This window comes from Columba livia, chromosome 11 (assembly GCF_036013475.1).
Source record: "Columba livia isolate bColLiv1 breed racing homer chromosome 11, bColLiv1.pat.W.v2, whole genome shotgun sequence".
NCBI classification, from domain to species: Eukaryota; Metazoa; Chordata; class Aves; order Columbiformes; family Columbidae; genus Columba; species Columba livia.
The window spans coordinates 21076132-21082818 of record NC_088612.1 but is presented as its reverse complement, the minus strand read 5'-3'; positions in this window follow the sequence as shown (position 1 = coordinate 21082818).

Below are 6687 nucleotides of genomic sequence, written 5' to 3'. Positions count from 1 at the left end.
CTTTATGCACCCAGGGTGGGCAACCCCAATTTCTCTCCGTCCCCCGTCTCCAAGACAGCAAAATCAGCAGCGGGGCTGGCGACCATCCTTGGCACAGCAGCAACAGCTCCCAACCCCGCTCCGGGCAGGACGGCAAGGGGCAAGAACCTCTTCGGATACTTTTCCACTTTCTTGACTTATTTGGTCAAAATTGCTGACGACTTAATCAGAATAATGAGTAACTCGGGTGCCCCGAAGCAACGGTCAGACACTGCAAGGCAGAGCTGTTGTGCAAAGCCTGGCAGCCTTTGTCAAGCCCTGCTGCCTGCGCCCCAGTGATCCCAGTTCCTCCTGCCCAGCCCTGAACTGGGAGGGGAGGAGGAGAGGGCGGCTGTGTCGCGGTGTCATGGCCCCAGCGAGCGGGCGGGCTCATGGGACACCATCCTGCCTTTTTTTGCAGCTTATCTCCGGGGGATCTGAGCGCGGGGACGTCACCATCTCTCGCGGAACAGCAGAACCATCCGCGGGGCGGGGGGATGAAATATTCAGAGAGGTTTAAAGCAATTCGGTGTCTCCCGCGGAACACGCTGATGAATATTTCAGAGGAACAGGCACCCGGAGGAGGCCGGGGGCTGGCTGAGCACTTCGCCAAACAGCCGCCCTGCGGTTGCGGTGCGGTTGGGCAGGGACACTGCTGGGGACAGCAGGTGACACCGGTGGGGACGTCCAACAGAACAGAGCTGTGAGACAGCAGTGACCAACGAGACATCGGTCCTGGAGGGGTCTGGGGTCTTCCCACAGTGTGACGGCAGCCAGAGCTTGCTCCCACGCACGTGCCCACCCACCCGTTCCACATCACTTTGGAGTTGCCTCCCAGCAAACACCCCATCTTCCCAGTTCCTCCCAACTGACCTCCCTGCCACTCGTGTCCTCCAAGCAGCTCTGCTCCTGCCCTGTCAGCCCCCGTTTTGGTGGCTGTGGGGGGAAGGTGACGGTGTTTGGCACAAAGAATGTGCACGCCTCCATGGGAAACCCCTTGCAGCACCAGCCGCAGGATCTGGTCCTTTCCATGTGGAATAGGAGGAAGCCGACCACAGGGACAGTGAACAACAGGCTCTAGTGTGAGGCCCACAAACATCCATCCCTGTAAATTAAAGCAGAGCTGCCCACATGGGTCACGCTCCCCAATCCCCTAAGCCACAGCCCCGCCGGCAGCTCTGCCGGCACCGGTGTTGTAACAACCAGGGGAGTGCGCGGAGTCACGTCCCGGGAGAAAAGTTCAGGTGTGAGCTGGGGGAGCCTGCGGGGCAGAGGAAAGGTTTGAGGTGCAACACCAGGGATGCACCTCGGTGTCCCCAAGCTGAGCTGTCCACCACCAGACACATGCTCTCCTCACTGCCAGCGAAGCCGCCTGGGACAGGACCCCCCGTGTGCCGGGAAGGGGCTTTAATTCCTGCTGCATCCGGGGGGAACAGCGGCAGGGCCGGGAAATGTGCTGCTGGGAAACTCGGGGCGGCAGGAGGGAAGGCGGCACAGCTGCCACGGGCCGAGCCGGCGCTGAAGCCACATTCCCCAGGGACAGATAAAAGCTACCGTAAAAGGGGAGACCTGTCACAGGGGCTGGCCTGGTTTGTGTCAGCGCGGCGCGGAGAGCGGTGAGCCACTCAGCGAGCGGGTGCCACCGCGGCTCCCGCGGCTGGGGGCACCTTATCGGCAGCACCCGCTGAGTGACGCCGGGGACAGCACCGACCCGCCGGGCACCTCCGAGCTGTGTCCCCCCGCGATGGCAACCTGCGGGGACGCGCCTGGCTGGAGCTGCCACATCGCAGCGGGGTCCGCCAGCTGCCGTCCCCCGACTCTGCGTGCTGTCCCCTGCTCCGCACACTGTCCCCACTCCACACAGTCCACACTCCTCACACTGTCCCCTCACTCCCCCAACTGTCCCCCCACTCCCCCAACTGTCCCCCCACTCCTCACGCTGTCTGCCACTCCACACTCTGTCCCCACTCCACACACTGTCCCCCAACTCCCCAAACTGTCTCCCCACTCATCACACTGTCCCCCAACTCCACACACTGTCTCCCCACTCCACACAGTTCCCCACTCCACACACTGTCCCACATGCCCCCAACTGTCCCCCAACTCCTCACTCTGTCTGCCACTCCACACACTGTCCCCCGACTCCACACACTGTCCCTTCACTCCACACTGTCCCCGCTCCACACACTGTCCCCCCACTCCTGATGCTGTCCCCCAACTCCTCACTCTGTCCCCCACTCCATACACTGTCCCCCCACTCCACTCACTGTTCCCACTCCACTCACTGTTCCCCCACCACCACAGCCCTTTGCTGGGAACCTGGACTTGCTCATGGGGCCCCAGCATTTCCAGCCCATGCCCACTCCCTCCATCCCCCCCGTGCACCCCAGCGTGGGCAGAGCTTGGGCGAAGGGAAGGCAGGGGAGAGCAGCCCCCCCAAAACAGCAGGAACGGCGCCCCTGGGCCCGGCAGGAGCTGCAGGGGGGCTGACAGCCGTGACGGCTTTTGCTTACGCTGAGCAAAACGCTCGAGATCCTGCTTATGCAGGAAGAGGCTTTTTTTGAGTGAACTGCAAAATATTGTCTTTGCAGGGCTAAACTCCCCCGCCCGTGCCTTCTCCTTGCCTTCCTCCCTACCCCTCGCTCCTCCCGCGGCCAATTAGTGAGACAGGGTCGGGGGTCAAGGGGCTTCCCGAGTTCACGGCGCTAATTGCTGAACCACTGCCGAGTGGAGCCGGCGTCGAGCAGCGCACATGGGGCAGCCCCCGCGTCCCTGGGACACCCTCCGGACAACCAAGGCCCCCACGAGGTCTCCAAATTTCCCCCATCGTCACCCATGGCCAGGTTCCCCGCTCGGTGCCCAGCTCCCCGCTTCATTCCTCCGCGACCTGACAGCCTCCAGCTGCCGAAACGGCCCCCACGCATCTCTCGGCAGAGCCATCGCGGCTTCATCCCGGTCTGTGGGGCTGCAGGAGGAGCCCATGTCTCTCCAGCCCCATCTCGGCACCGCCACGCCGGCCCGGGCAGCCCCATCGACACCCCCCGCCAGCCGCCCCTTCTCCTCCCCGAGCCGCGCTGCAGCAGGCCAGTGTCCGCTATCAAATATTCATGGCCCTGCGTGGTAAATAAGCATTATGAATTTATGACTTGCTGAATTAAACAGGCTCCGTCTCCGGCTGGCTGCCGTTCGGCGAGGCGGAAGGAACGGCGGCGTTGCCGGCACATGTGGCAGCAAAGGGCACCACCAAAAGCCAACCACGTTCGCATCCAAACCAAACCCTGGCTTTGGGGATACCCACAGCCCCCGAGCACTTGTTCCAGGCTCCTTCACCTCCCGCAAATCTGCCACTGCCCTCTCCGTTTCAGCGCGTCCCGGGGTCGCCGACGGCGCAAACTTCTCCTCCATGGAGCTGCGGTGCCTCGGAGCCGACAGGAGGGGGTGAATCCAGGCACGGGTTCACTGGCTTGAACAGTATTGAGTCCAGTGCTACAGCTATGTGACTAACCGGGTTAATGAATAACACGGCAAGTGTTTGCCCAGTGCAGGAAAGAAGCACAGGGTGATTTTGCTGGGCTCGAGGAGGCCAGCAGAAGGTTGCCCATGAAAGCCCCAGGCTGCAGCACCGATGCAGGGAAGGAGCAAGGCCCCACATGCCGGCACCGTTGGAAGGGGATGGTTTTCCACAGCTGATAGAACACGTGGGATGTGAGGAGAGGGCTGCCCCTGTGTAAGGGTCAGATCCAGAGGGGGAAACACTTTTGCCTGAGCAAATAGGGCACTTCACACCTCCCTGCCACATCGCGAGGCCAGGAGCGTCCAGCCGGTGCACTGGCCATCCCGCCAGGCCCAGGACGTCGCCAGCGCCACGTCCCCTGGAACATGCTGGCAGGGTGTCACTGGGCCCACGCTCAGCAATGGGACCCCCTGCCACACTGTTAATAAAGCAAATCACCTTCTCACGGCCCCCCCATGGTGCCAGGCTGCAGCTGGTTCCTCGGCACTGGCACGTCCTCTGCGGAGCCGGACACCCTGGAACTGCAAAGCACCCCGCGCTTGGGTGATCTGCTCCCCAAATCACCCCCAGCACATCTCCTCCGGGCTCCTCTTCCTCCAGCAATAACAGCCCCCATGGGGCTGTGCAATCCCCCCACTCCATCTCCCTGCCCCGCCAGCTGTTCGGCGCTTCCCGGCACTGCTTTGCTACCCAGCGCCAGCAGCAGCCACGTGCGCTCCTGGCATGCCTGGCTGGTCACACAGCCGGCCACAGCCAGCTGGGCTCTCTCACCACCACTAAACCTCTCCCTGAAGACCCCTCCTCGCTGCAGTCGGTTCCCAACACCGGGTGACACTTCGCTCCCACCCCCACATTTCCCCCGCCATCCTCCCCCAGCTCCTCAGCCAGGACAGGACGTTCCCACGTGGCCGCGCGTGCCCCGGGCGGGCTGGGAGAGGCCACGTTCACACGGGACAGACCCCCTGAGGATGCTCCAGCCTGGCCACCCCCAGCCCCTCATCAATAGGGCTTCAGCCCGGCCCCCCCGTGCCCACCACAAGCCAGACCCACGCACCACGGTGGCATCGTTCCCTCTCCCCACCCAGGCTGGCAGCCACAGGGATGGGTTTGGTGGGTCTGTGCCCCCCTCACCCCAAGAAGGTGGTTTTGGGGCTGTCAGGGTGGGTGAAGCAGCTCAGGGAGGGGCTGAGACGGGCAGAGGTGAGGGAAGGGATGGGGAGCAAGTTGTGGGGAGATCCCCCATCTCTGCCACCAGTGCACGGCAGCCAGGGCACAGCCATGACTTTATTCTTATTTTTTTCTGCTTTCTAAGTGCATTTTCCACTGGCCCTTTCAGAATAAATTATAAGTCTGTCACGGGGAGAAACCATAAGCCCTCCCCACGGGGATCCTGCCACGGTCCTGGCCTCACCCCACACTCCCCCTGTCACAGGACCGCAGCGGTTTTGGGGCGCCAAGCAGGAGGCTGTGGTGACCGTGACAAACACGGTGGCATGAGCCCGTGTGCCAGACCTGGGGATGACACTACAAGCTTAAGCCACATCACTCCCTCCCCACCGACGACAGGCCAGATGACGAACAAATCCCACCTCCCTCGCTGGATCCAGACCTAGACAAGACCACAGAGCTTGAAAACGGATTTCTTGAGCTTTTGGGGCCACGAAAAAAGCTTTTTCCTGCGTGGCTGCGCTATTTAAAATTAAAGATGTTGCTGACCGCGTGTTCGTCCAGAGAACGTAGCTTGAAACCCCGGCCGGCACGTTACTGGGATACAACGCTCGGAGCTTGGCGCAACGGGAGCTCGGGAGAAACCGCTCGTTGTGAAAGAGTGACCCCAACCGTCGCGCCGCAGGGAAAGCTCCGCCGCACCCCGGCCGCGCGGCGCCGGACGGCGAGGGCAGAGCGGGGAACCGCTGCGGGGAGACACTGCACAGCCACAGCGCGCGCAGGGGACGTGGCCTCGCGTCCTTCTCGCGCAGGAGTTCGCCTGGGGGGGAGAAGGAGAGGAAGCTGGTTTAGTTTTAGATGCTTGAAAAAGTTTTTGAGACTCCAAAGTTTGAGGTGTCACGAGGCGGGATTTAAATGGATCAATCTCTATTTTCACCGCCGGCAGCAGTGAGATGTGTCGCTGTTCCTGGTGTCACCTTCCTGGGACAAGGAAATGTCCCACTCTGCACCTGCCCTCTGTGCCCCTACGAGGCCACGAGAGCTGATATAAACCTCATAAAGTGGTAAAAATGCAGTCACTAGTGGGAATGGAGGGAATGGAGGAGCAAGAGAGACAAAAAAACAGGTAACGGATGGGGTGACAAGTGGCACTGAGGGGTGCAGAGGGAGCAGGGTGGCCGTGGGGTTTGGTCCTGGGACATCCCCACCCTGAACTGTTCTCTTCTGGCAATGGGGTGCAGCCCCTCAGCATCACTCTCCTGCCTGGATGTGCTCCACCGCAGCCCCGTTTGGACACCCCCAGTGACCGGTACCAGCTGGGGAAACACTGAGCAGACTGAGAGCAAAATCATAAACCCACCAAGAACTCCTGTCCCAAATAATTCCCCCTCCCTGTGCGTATCCAGACTCACTGAGAGAGAAGGGAGCTGGAAACGTACCGAGCAAAACAGCCAGGAGGTGGAGGCTGAGCTGAATATTCCCTAAAATAAAACACAGGGCCACGGGCCAAGTGTGCCTGACAAGGCCGTGCTTGGGGACAAGGACGGGACACTGCTGCACCCACGTTCCCAGGGCTCTTAGAGCACGGCGATGGCCCCAGAAAGTCCTGGGAGAGATTTGGGGCATGAGGGACTCCAAAACATGCCATTTCTCAATCAACTGAGAGCAGAACTTGGCATAGTATAAAAAATCCTGCTGGCAGAGCCAAAAGTGGCACTTCAATCATTTCCCAAGTACGCAGAGGTTTTAGCAGCCAGAGAAGTTGCCTCACTTAATAAAAAGGAAGAAAATAGTAAAAGGCACATGGGACATTTCAGCTGGTCCATAATAACCCGCCTCTTTGCTTCACGCAGCGCCCAGCGCCTGCTCGGACGGGGGGACAGCTGGTGGGAGCGACTGCTGAGCAGGAAAGGGGTGACGAGGGGTGCAGAGCACCCACACCTGGAGAGGGGCAGCAACACGGGCATGGGACATGTCCACACATGATG